Raw genomic sequence first — 13482 nt, forward strand, 5'->3', positions numbered from 1 at the left:
CTGCCAATGAGGTCAGATAGCCGGTGCCAGGCTGAGACCCAGTACCCCGCGAGGAGGTGAGGACAATGAACCACACATACTGCCAGTGAGGTCAGATAGCCGGTGCCAGGCTGAGACCCAGTACCCCGCGAGGAGGTGAGGACAATACACCACACATACTGCCAGTGATGCCGGATAGCCGGTGCCAGGCTGAGACCCAGTACCCCACGAGGAGGTGAGGACAATACACCACACATACTGCCAGTGAGGCCGGATAGCCCGTGCCAGGCTGAGACCCAGTACCCCACGAGGAGGTGAGGACAATACACCACACATACTGCCAGTGAGGGCAGATAGCCCACGCCGGGCTGAGACCCAGTACCCCACGAGACGGTGAGGACAATACACCACACATACTGCCAGGGCGGCCAAATAGCCCACGCCGGGCTGAGACCCAGTACCACACGAGGAGGTGAGGACAATACACCACACATACTGCCAGTGAGGCCGGAGAGCCCGTGCCAGGCTGAGACCCAGTACCCCACGAGGAGGTGAGGACCCCCACGAGGAGGTGAGGACAATACACCACACATACTGCCAGTGAGGCCGGATAGCCCGTGCCAGGCTGAGACCCAGTACCCCACGAGGAGGTGAGGACCCCCACGAGGAGGTGAGGACAATACACCACACATACTGCCACTGAGGCCAGATAGCCCACGCCGTGCTGAGACCCAGTACCCCACGAGGCGGTGAGGACAATACACCACACATACTGCCAGTGAGGCCAGATAGCCCACGCCAGATTCATACCCAGTGCCCCACGAGGCGGTGAGGACAAAACACCACACATACTGCCAGTGAGGCTGGATAGCCCACGCCGGGCTGAGACCCAGGACCCCACGAGGGGGTGAGGACAATAGACCACACATACTGCCAGTGAGGCCAGATAGCCCGTGCCAGGCTGAGACACAGTACCCCACAAGGAGGTGAGGACACTACACCACACATACGGCCAGTGAGGCCGGATAGCCCGTGCCAGGCTGAGACCCAGTACCCCACAAGGAGGTGAGGACAATACACCACACATACTGCCAGTGAGGCCAGATAGCCTGTGCCAGACGGAGACCTAGTACCCCACAAGGAGGTGAGGACAATACACCACACATACTGCCAGTGATGCCGGATAGCCGGTGCCAGGCTGAGACCCAGTACCCCACGAGGAGGTGAGGACAATACACCACACATACTGCCAGTGAGGCCGGATAGCCCGTGCCAGGCTGAGACCCAGTACCCCACGAGGAGGTGAGGACAATACACCACACATACTGCCAGTGAGGGCAGATAGCCCACGCCGGGCTGAGACCCAGTACCCCACGAGACGGTGAGGACAATACACCACACATACTGCCAGGGCGGCCAAATAGCCCAGGCCGGGCTGAGACCCAGTACCACACGAGGAGGTGAGGACAATACACCACACATACTGCCAGTGAGGCCGGAGAGCCCGTGCCAGGCTGAGACCCAGTACCCCACGAGGAGGTGAGGACCCCCACGAGGAGGTGAGGACAATACACCACACATACTGCCAGTGAGGCCGGATAGCCCGTGCCAGGCTGAGACCCAGAACCCCACGAGGAGGTGAGGACCCCCACGAGGAGGTGAGGACAATACACCACACATACTGCCACTGAGGCCAGATAGCCCACGCCGTGCTGAGACCCAGTACCCCACGAGGCGGTGAGGACAATACACCACACATACTGCCAGTGAGGCCAGATAGCCCACGCCAGACTCATACCCAGTGCCCCACGAGGCGGTGAGGACAAAACACCACACATACTGCCAGTGAGGCTGGATAGCCCACGCCGGGCTGAGACCCAGGACCCCACGAGGGGGTGAGGACAATAGACCACACATACTGCCAGTGAGGCCAGATAGCCCGTGCCAGGCTGAGACACAGTACCCCACAAGGAGGTGAGGACACTACACCACACATACGGCCAGTGAGGCTGGATAGCCCGTGCCAGGCTGAGACCCAGTACCCCACAAGGAGGTGAGGACAATACACCACACATACTGCCAGTGAGGCCAGATAGCCTGTGCCAGACGGAGACCTAGTACCCCACAAGGAGGTGAGGACAATACACCACACATACTGCCAGTGAGGCCAGATAGCCCGTGCCAGGCTGAGACCCAGTACCCCATGAGGAGGTGAGAACAATACACCACACATACTGCCAGTGAGGCTGGATAGCCCGTGCCAGGCTGAGACCCAGTACCATATGAGGAGCTGAGGACAATACACCACACATACTGCCAGTGAGGCCAGATAGCCTATGCCAGGCGATGACCTAGTACCCCACGAGGAGGTGAGGACAATACACCACACATACTGCAAGTGAGCCCAGTTAGCCCGTGCCAGGCTGAGACCCAGTACCCCATGAGGAGGTGAGGAAAATACACCACACATACGGCCAGTGAGGCCGGATAGCCCACGCCGGGCTGAGACCCAGTACCCCACGAGGAGGTGAGGACAATACTCCACACATACTGCCAGTGAGGCCAGATAGCCCACGCCGGGCTGAGACCCAGTACCCCATGAGGCGGTGAGGACAATACACCACACATACTGCCAGTGAGGCCAGATAGCCCACGCCGGGCTGATACCCAGTACCCCACTAGGCGGTGAGGACAATACACCACACATACTGCCATTGAGGCCGGATAGCCCACGCTGGGCTGAGACCCAGTACCCCACGAGGAGGTGAGGACAATACACCACACATACTGCCAGTGAGGCCAGATAGCCCACGCCAGGCTGAGACCCAGTACCCCACGAGGAGGTGAGGACAATACATCACACATACTGCCAGTGAGGCCAGATAGCCCGTGCCAGATGGAGACCTAGTACCCCACGAGGAGGTGAGGACAATACACCACAAATACTGCCAGTGAGGCTGGATAGCCCGTGCCAGGCTGATACCCAGTACCCCACGAGGAGTTGAGGACAATACACCACACATACTGCCAGTGAGGCCAGATAGCCTATGCCAGGCGATGACCTAGTACCCCACGAGGAGGTGAGGACAATACACCACACATACTGCAAGTGAGCCCAGATAGCCTGTGCCAGGCTGAGACCCAGTACCCCATGAGGAGGTAAGGTAAATACACCACACATACGGCCAGTGAGGCCGGATAGCCCACGCCGGGCTGAGACCCAGTACCCCACGAGGAGGTGAGGACAATACAATACACACATACTGCCAGTGATGCCGGATAGCCCGCGCCAGGCTGAGACCCAGTACCCCACGAAAGGTGAGGACAATACACCACACATACTGCCAGTGAGGCCAGATAGCCCACGCCGGGCTGTAACCCAGTACCCCATGAGGCGGTGAGGACAATACACCACACATACTGCCAGTGAGGCCGGATAGCCCGTGCCAGGCTGAGACCCAGTACCCCACTAGGCGGTGAGGACAATACACCACACATACTGCCAGTGAGGCCAGATAGCCCACGCCGGGCTGAGACCCAGTACCCCATGAGGCGGTGAGGACAATACACCACACATACTGCCAGTGAGGCCAGATAGCCCACGCAGGGCTGATGCCCAGTACCCCACGAGGCGGTGAGGACAATACACCACACATACTGCCAGTGAGGCCGGATAGCCCACGCCGGGCTGAGACCCAGTATCCCACGAGGAGGTGAGGACAATACACCACACATACTGCCAGTGAGGCCAGATAGCCTGTGCCAGGCTGAGACCCAGTACCCCACGAGGAGGTGAAGACAATACACCACACATACTGCCAGTGAGGCCAGATAGCCCGTGCCAGGCTGAGACCCAGTACCCCACGAGGAGGTGAGGACAATACACCACACATACTGCCAGTGAGGCCAGATAGCCCGTGTCAGACGGAGACCCAGTACCCCACGAGGAGGTGAGGACAATACACCACACATACTGCCAGTGAGGCCAGATAGCCCGTGCCGGGCTGTGACCCAGCACCCCACGAGGAGGTGAGGACAATACACCACACATACTGCCAGTGAGGCCGGATAGCCCACGCCGGGCTGAGACCCAGTACCCCACGAGGCGGTGAGGACAATACACCACACATACTGCCAGTGAGGCCAGATAGCGCACGCCGGGCTGAGACCCAGTACCCCACGAGGAGGTGAGGACAAAACACCACACATACTGCCAGTGAGGCCGGATAGCCCACGCCGGGCTGAGACCCAGTACCCCACGAGGAGGTGAGGACAATACAACACACACATACTGCCAGTGAGGCTAGATAGCCCGTTCCAGGCTGAGACACAGTACCCCACGAGGAGGTGAGGACAATACACCACACATACGGCCAGTGAGGCCGGATAGCCTGTGCCAGGCTGAGACCCAGTACCCCACGAGAGGTGAGGACAATAAGTCACACATACTGCCAGTGAGGCCAGATAGCCCGTTCCAGGCTGAGACACAGTACCCCACGAGGAGGTGAGGACAATACACCACACATACGGCCAGTGAGGCCGGATAGCCTGGGCCAGGCTGAGACCCAGTACCCTATGAGGGGGTGAAGAAAATTCACCACACATACGGCCAGTGAGGCCAGATAGCCCACGCTGAACCGAGACCCAGTACCCCATGAGGAGGTGAGGACAATACACCACACATACTGCCACTGAGGCCAGATAGCCCACGCCGTGCTGAGACCCAGTACCCCACGAGGCGGTGAGGACAATACACCACACATACTGCCAGTGAGGCCAGATAGCCCACGCCAGGCTCATACCCAGTACCCCACGAGACAGTGAGGACAATACACCACACATACTGCCAGTGAGGCCGGATAGCCCACGCCGGGCTGAGACCCAGTACCCCACGAGGAGGTGAGGACAATACACCACACATACTGCCAGTGAGGCCAGATAGCCCACGCCAGGCTGAGACCCAGGACCCCACGAGGGGGTGAGGACAATAGACCACTCATACTGCCAGTGAGGCCAGATAGCCCGTGCCAGGCTGAGACACAGTACCCCACAAGGAGGTGAGGACACTACACCACACATACGGCCAGTGAGGCCGGATAGCCCGTGCCAGGCTGAGACCCAGTACCCCACAAGGAGGTGAAGACAATACACCACACATACTGCCAGTGAGGCCAGATAGCCTGTGCCAGACGGAGACCTAGTACCCCACGAGGAGGTGAGGACAATACACCACACATACTGCCAGTGAGGCCAGATAGCCCGTGCCAGGCTGAGACCCAGTACCCCATGAGGAGGTGAGAACAATACACCACACATACTGCCAGTGAGGCTGGATAGCCCGTGCCAGGCTGAGACCCAATACCATATGAGGAGCTGAGGACAATACACCACACATACTGCCAGTGAGGCCAGATAGCCTATGCCAGGCGATGACCTAGTACCCCACGAGGAGGTGAGGACAATACACCACACATACTGCAAGTGAGCCCAGATAGCCCGCGCCAGACGGAGACCCAGTACTCCACGAGGAGGTGAGGACAATACACCACACATACTGCCAGTGAGGCCAGATAGCCCGTGCCGGGCTGAGACCCAGTACCCCACGAGGAGGTGAGGACAATACACCACACATACTGCCAGTGAAGATAGATAGCCCGTGCCGGGCTGTGACCCAGTACCCCACGAGGAGGTGAGGACAATACACCACAGATACTGCCATTGAGGCCAGATAGCCCACGCTGGACTGAGACCCAGTACCCCACGAGGCGGTAAGGACAATACACCACACATACTTCCAGTGAGGCCAGATAGCCCACGCCGGGTTGAGACCCAGTACCGCACGAGGCAGTGAGGACATTACACCACACATACTGCCAGTGAGGTCGCATAGCCCGTGCCGGGCTGAGACCCAGTACCCCATGAGGAGGTGAGGACAATGCACAACACATACTGCCAGTGAGGCCAGATAGCACGTGCCAGGCTGAGACCGAGTGCCTCATGAGGAGGTGAGGACAATACACCACACATACTGCCAGTCAGGCCAGATAGCCCGTGCCAGGCTGAGACCCAGTACCCCACGAGGAGGTGAGGACAATACACCACACATACTGCCAGTGAGGGCAGATAGCCCACGCCGGGCTGAGACCCAGTACCCCACGAGGCCGTGAGGACAATACACCACACATACTGCCAGTGAGGCCAGATAGCCCACGCCGGGCTGAGACCCAGTACCCCACGAGGTGGTGAGGACAATACACCACACATACTGCCAATGAGGTCAGATAGCCGGTGCCAGGCTGAGACCCAGTACCCCGCGAGGAGGTGAGGACAATACACCACACATACTGCCAGTGATGCCGGATAGCCGGTGCCAGGCTGAGACCCAGTACCCCACGAGGAGGTGAGGACAATACACCACACATACTGCCAGTGAGGCCGGATAGCCCGTGCCAGGCTGAGACCCAGTACCCCACGAGGAGGTGAGGACAATACACCACACATACTGCCAGTGAGGCCGGATAGCCCGTGCCAGGCTGAGACCCAGTACCCCACGAGGAGGTGAGGACAATACACTACACATACTTCCAGTGAGGCTGGATAGCCCGTGCCAGGTTGAGACCCAGTACCGCACGAGGAGGTGAGGACAATACACTACACATACTGCCAGTGAGGCCGGATAGCCCATGCCAGGCTGAGACACAGTACCCCACGAGGAGGTGAGGACAATACACCACACATACTGCCAGTGAGGCCAGATAGCCTACGCTGTGCTGAGACCCAGTACCCCACGAGGAGGAGAGGACAATACACCACACATACTGCCATTGAGGCTGGATAGCCAATGCCAGGCTGAGACCTATTAGGCAGAAACCTGTGCAGTTCCCTTAGGGACCACTGCAAAAGATTTAAGACTACAGGTGTTGGCAGTAAACCCACTTGGTAGCAGTCTGTACCACCCAGATTTACCTGGTAGCTGTGGCTGAGCAGTCAGACTTCCCTCAAGAAGAGTTAGGCAGTATGCAGAGTATACACAATAGGCACTCAACTACAACAATACAAGCAAACACTGACCAGAGCTTTGGTATCAAAGTATATAATTATTTATTTAAAAACACACTGTTGAAAACACTCCAGCACTCTTATTGTAAAATATTCTAAACACAGTTACTATTATAATATATACACCACCCATTTTTCCTTATCAGATAAGTCACTGTAAAACACCACTTATTTTCATACAGAGGTGAGCGCTTAACTAGATGGCACTCCAATAGGTTTGTGAGAAAGGGAGGGAAAAAGACAGAATATAGAAAGGTACACCACTCTAAGATTCAGGCACAATGTTAGCAAGGCAGAAGAGCAAAAGTCACTGGTGAGCCAAAGTACAAAGGCTGGGCCCACTCTTAGAGAGAGCAGAGCACAAATGCGCCCAAGATCACACAGTTACACTAGGCTTAGAAAGTCTTGAAGAGGGTTCAAAAATAGTTTAGAGAGGCTTAGGAAAGTTTAGCCAGGGTGTCCCAGGCTAACCCAGGTTCGAAAGTCGGGGGCTAAATGTACCCCGTACAGTCGGTAGCAAGGGAAGCCAGGCGGGACACGGTACCTTAAGTGGGAAGGATCCTCCAGCGGTGGCAGTTATTCCTGGTAGTGGGTGCAAGTTGCGTCTTCGTCCAGGGGAAGAGAAGATCTCGACTTGGAGGAAAGATGAAGGTCGTTGCACTACCAGGGCAGAAACCACCCGTGGAGTTTTCCTGTTAAAGGTGGTACCTTTGTTTCGCGGTCGTGGTAAAACGTGGTATCCCGGTTGCCGGGGTGCTTGGCACAGGCAAGGCAGCCACGAGGTACGTTGGGAAGGCGAAAAGACGGTGAAACTGGTTATCCCCACCAGTCAAAGGAAGAAGACTCTCCGGCGGGAGATCTCTTCTGTCGTTGGGAAAAAGTGGTGAGACGGTCCAGCACGGCTCCACCGGTAGTGGTGTCGTGGCAGGTCGGCTCAGCTTCTCCCTCGACGGATTCTTAGGTCCTGTGGCGACTTCTGAAGTTCCAGTCCCCAAAGCCCTGCTTTTATGCAGCAAACCCCCATTCACTCAGCCTAGCCAATCAGGATGGAGTGCGACTTGAGTTGCCTAGGCAACTCAGTCCAGGGTGCCTAAATTTCCCTCCACCCCTCCTAAGTACCCCAGACATAGTGGCACCACTTTGGAGGGCTTCTGTGGAGAAGCCCGCCAGAAAGTGGAACAAAGGGCTCGACTTGGGTTGGAGTCACAGAAGAGAACACAAACGCCATTTTAGAATCAAGTTTTGGCAAAAAATACCAACCGGAGAATTAATATTAATTAAATAAACCGGCGGTATGTTCGAGGCTACCGTAAATAATTAAATAAAGATAGTAGCTTAAAACAATGGGAAATCCCATAGGAAAATATTCGCGGTTGAATATAAAAAGTAGTATCCACTGCCACCAGCCAAAACTCGATCAGGGGGGACGGAGACGTGCCCCCTCGACTAACAGACCCTGGGGCAATCTAACTGCCCCAGCCAGTACGCCCACAATATGATGGTTTATACTGGTTCTGTTCAGAATTTAAGACTAGTAAAGTCAATGGTGACTTTACATGCCCTGGGAGACAGTAGTCAGTCCCAGGGTATGGAGTCTATACTGGGGGGTCACTATGACACCCCTGTGTCACTGCACTGAGGGTGCTGTGTAACACACATCACAAAAACACATGAAGCCCTATGGAGTAAAAGACCCCATAGCCCATTAAACACTTCTAGATTCAAAGAAACACACTCAAATCATGTCCAAGAGTGAGGGTAAAAGAGTCTCACTCTTGGCAGGAGAAAAAAATAAACCCCAGAAAATCCAGCAAAGCTGCTGGGGGACTCACTAGGTTAGGAAATTCAGCCTAAACAGAGAATTCTCCCTAACAGACCCAGTACCCTACGAGGGGGTGAGGACAATACACCACACATACTGCCAGTGAGGCTGGATAGCCCGTGCCAGGCTGAGACCCAGTACCCCACGAGGAGGTGAGGACAATACACCACACATACTGCCAGTGAGGCCGGATAGCCCACGCCGCGCTGAGACCCAGTACCCCACTAGGAGTGGAGGACAATACACCACACATACTGCCAGTGAGACTGGATAGCCAACGCCAGGCTGAGACCCAGTACCCCACGAGGCGGTAAGGACAATACACCACACATACTGCCAGTGAGGCTGGATAGCCCATGCCGGGCTGAGACCCAGTACCCCACGAGGAGGTGAGGACAATACACCACACATACTGCCAGTGAGGCCGGATAGCCCGTGCTAGGCTGAGACCCAGTACCCCACGAGGAGGTGAGGACAATACACCACACATACTGCCTGTGAGGCCGGATAGCCCGTGCCAGGCTAAGACCCAGTATCCCACGAGGAGGTGAGGACAATACACCACACATACTGCCAGTGAGGCCGGATAGCCCTTGCCAGGCTGAGACCCAGTACCCCACAAGGAGGTGAGGACAATACACCACACATACTGCCAGTGAGGCCGGATAGCCCGTGCCAGGCTGAGACCCAGTACCCCACGAGGAGGTGAGGACAATACACCACACATACTGCCAGTGAGGTCGGATAGCCCACGCCGCCTGAGACCCAGTGCCCCACAAGGAGGGGAGGATAATACACCACACATACTGTCAGTGAGGCTGGATAACCAACGCCAGGCTGAGACCCAGTACTCCACGAGGGGATGAGGACAATACACCACACATACTGCCAGTGAGGCCGGATAGCCCGTGCCAGGCTGAGACCCAGTACCCCACGAGGAGGTGAGGACAATACAACACACACATACAGCCAGTGAGGCCGGATAGCCCACGCCGGGCTGTGACCCAGTACCCCACGAGAGGTGAGGACAATACACCACACATACTGCCAGTGAGGCCAGATAGCCCACGCCGGGTTGATACCCAGTACCCCAAGAGGCGGTAAGGACAATACACCACACATACTGCCAGTGAGGCCGGATATCCCACGCCGGGCTGAGACCCAGTACCCCACGAGGAGGTGAGGACAATACACCACACATACTGCCAGTGAGGCCAGATAGCCCACGCCGGGCTGAGACCCAGTACCCCATGAGGCGGTGAGGACAATACACCACACATACTGCCAGTGAGGCCAGATAGCCCACGCCGGGCTGATACCCAGTACCCCACGAGGCGGTAAGGACAATACACCACACATACTGCCAGTGAGGCCGGAAAGCCCACGCCGGGCTGAGACCCAGTACCCCACGAGGAGGTGAGGACAATACACCACACATACTGCCAGTGAGGCCAGATAGCCCGCGCCAGGCTAAGACCCAGTCCCCCACGAGGAGGTGAGGACAATACACCACACATACTGCCAGTGAGGCCAGATAGCCCACGCCAGACGGAGACCCAGTACTCCACGAGGAGGTGAGGACAATACACCACACATACTGCCAGTGAGGCCAGATAGCCCGTGCCGGGCTGAGACCCAGTACCCCACGAGGAGGTGAGGACAATACACCACACATACTGCCAGTGAAGATAGAAAGCCCGTGCCGGGCTGTGACCCAGTACCCCACGAGGAGGTGAGGACAATACACCACACATACTGCCATTGAGGCCAGATAGCCCACGCTGGACTGAGACCCAGTACCCCACGAGGCGGTAAGGACAATACACCACACATACTTCCAGTGAGGCCAGATAGCCCACGCCGGGCTGAGACCCAGTACCCCACGAGGCAGTGAGGACATTACACCACACATACTGCCAGTGAGGTCGCATAGCCCGTGCCGGGCTGAGACCCAGTACTCCATGAGGAGGTGAGGACAATACACCACACATACTGCCAGTGAGGCCGGATAGCTCACGCAGGGCTGAGACCCAGTACCCCACGAGGAGGTGAGGACAATGCACAACACATACTGCCAGTGAGGCCAGATAGCCCGTGCCAGGCTGAGACCGAGTGCCTCATGAGGAGGTGAGGACAATACACCACACATACTGCCAGTCAGGCCAGATAGCCCGTGCCAGGCTGAGACCCAGTACCCCACGAGGAGGTGAGGACAATACACCACACATACTGCCAGTGAGGGCAGATAGCCCACGCCGGGCTGAGACCCAGTACCCCACGAGGCCGTGAGGACAATACACCACACATACTGCCAGTGAGGCCAGATAGCCCACGCCGGGCTGAGACCCAGTACCCCACGAGGCGGTGAGGACAATACACCACACATACTGCCAATGAGGTCAGATAGCCGGTGCCAGGCTGAGACCCAGTACCCCGCGAGGAGGTGAGGACAATGAACCACACATACTGCCAGTGAGGTCAGATAGCCGGTGCCAGGCTGAGACCCAGTACCCCGCGAGGAGGTGAGGACAATACACCACACATACTGCCAGTGATGCCGGATAGCCGGTGCCAGGCTGAGACCCAGTACCCCACGAGGAGGTGAGGACAATACACCACACATACTGCCAGTGAGGCCGGATAGCCCGTGCCAGGCTGAGACCCAGTACCCCACGAGGAGGTGAGGACAATACACCACACATACTGCCAGTGAGGGCAGATAGCCCACGCCGGGCTGAGACCCAGTACCCCACGAGACGGTGAGGACAATACACCACACATACTGCCAGGGCGGCCAAATAGCCCACGCCGGGCTGAGACCCAGTACCACACGAGGAGGTGAGGACAATACACCACACATACTGCCAGTGAGGCCGGAGAGCCCGTGCCAGGCTGAGACCCAGTACCCCACGAGGAGGTGAGGACCCCCACGAGGAGGTGAGGACAATACACCACACATACTGCCAGTGAGGCCGGATAGCCCGTGCCAGGCTGAGACCCAGTACCCCACGAGGAGGTGAGGACCCCCACGAGGAGGTGAGGACAATACACCACACATACTGCCACTGAGGCCAGATAGCCCACGCCGTGCTGAGACCCAGTACCCCACGAGGCGGTGAGGACAATACACCACACATACTGCCAGTGAGGCCAGATAGCCCACGCCAGATTCATACCCAGTGCCCCACGAGGCGGTGAGGACAAAACACCACACATACTGCCAGTGAGGCTGGATAGCCCACGCCGGGCTGAGACCCAGGACCCCACGAGGGGGTGAGGACAATAGACCACACATACTGCCAGTGAGGCCAGATAGCCCGTGCCAGGCTGAGACACAGTACCCCACAAGGAGGTGAGGACACTACACCACACATACGGCCAGTGAGGCCGGATAGCCCGTGCCAGGCTGAGACCCAGTACCCCACAAGGAGGTGAGGACAATACACCACACATACTGCCAGTGAGGCCAGATAGCCTGTGCCAGACGGAGACCTAGTACCCCACAAGGAGGTGAGGACAATACACCACACATACTGCCAGTGATGCCGGATAGCCGGTGCCAGGCTGAGACCCAGTACCCCACGAGGAGGTGAGGACAATACACCACACATACTGCCAGTGAGGCCGGATAGCCCGTGCCAGGCTGAGACCCAGTACCCCACGAGGAGGTGAGGACAATACACCACACATACTGCCAGTGAGGGCAGATAGCCCACGCCGGGCTGAGACCCAGTACCCCACGAGACGGTGAGGACAATACACCACACATACTGCCAGGGCGGCCAAATAGCCCAGGCCGGGCTGAGACCCAGTACCACACGAGGAGGTGAGGACAATACACCACACATACTGCCAGTGAGGCCGGAGAGCCCGTGCCAGGCTGAGACCCAGTACCCCACGAGGAGGTGAGGACCCCCACGAGGAGGTGAGGACAATACACCACACATACTGCCAGTGAGGCCGGATAGCCCGTGCCAGGCTGAGACCCAGAACCCCACGAGGAGGTGAGGACCCCCACGAGGAGGTGAGGACAATACACCACACATACTGCCACTGAGGCCAGATAGCCCACGCCGTGCTGAGACCCAGTACCCCACGAGGCGGTGAGGACAATACACCACACATACTGCCAGTGAGGCCAGATAGCCCACGCCAGACTCATACCCAGTGCCCCACGAGGCGGTGAGGACAAAACACCACACATACTGCCAGTGAGGCTGGATAGCCCACGCCGGGCTGAGACCCAGGACCCCACGAGGGGGTGAGGACAATAGACCACACATACTGCCAGTGAGGCCAGATAGCCCTTGCCAGGCTGAGACACAGTACCCCACAAGGAGGTGAGGACACTACACCACACATACGGCCAGTGAGGCTGGATAGCCCGTGCCAGGCTGAGACCCAGTACCCCACAAGGAGGTGATGACAATACACCACACATACTGCCAGTGAGGCCAGATAGCCTGTGCCAGACGGAGACCTAGTACCCCACAAGGAGGTGAGGACAATACACCACACATACTGCCAGTGAGGCCAGATAGCCCGTGCCAGGCTGAGACCCAGTACCCCATGAGGAGGTGAGAACAATACACCACACATACTGCCAGTGAGGCTGGATAGCC

General features: G+C 57.5%; 1 protein-coding gene across 1 annotated transcript in view; it reads left to right on the forward strand.

The window, feature by feature from the left end:
* Positions 1-13482, forward strand: part of LOC138452928 (NACHT, LRR and PYD domains-containing protein 12-like) — a 716497-nt gene that overhangs the window by 272446 nt on the left and 430569 nt on the right. The window lies entirely within an intron of this gene.

Source organism: Ambystoma mexicanum, chromosome 4p (assembly GCF_040938575.1).
Source record: "Ambystoma mexicanum isolate Mex_15411 chromosome 4p, UKY_AmexF1_1, whole genome shotgun sequence".
NCBI classification, from domain to species: Eukaryota; Metazoa; Chordata; class Amphibia; order Caudata; family Ambystomatidae; genus Ambystoma; species Ambystoma mexicanum.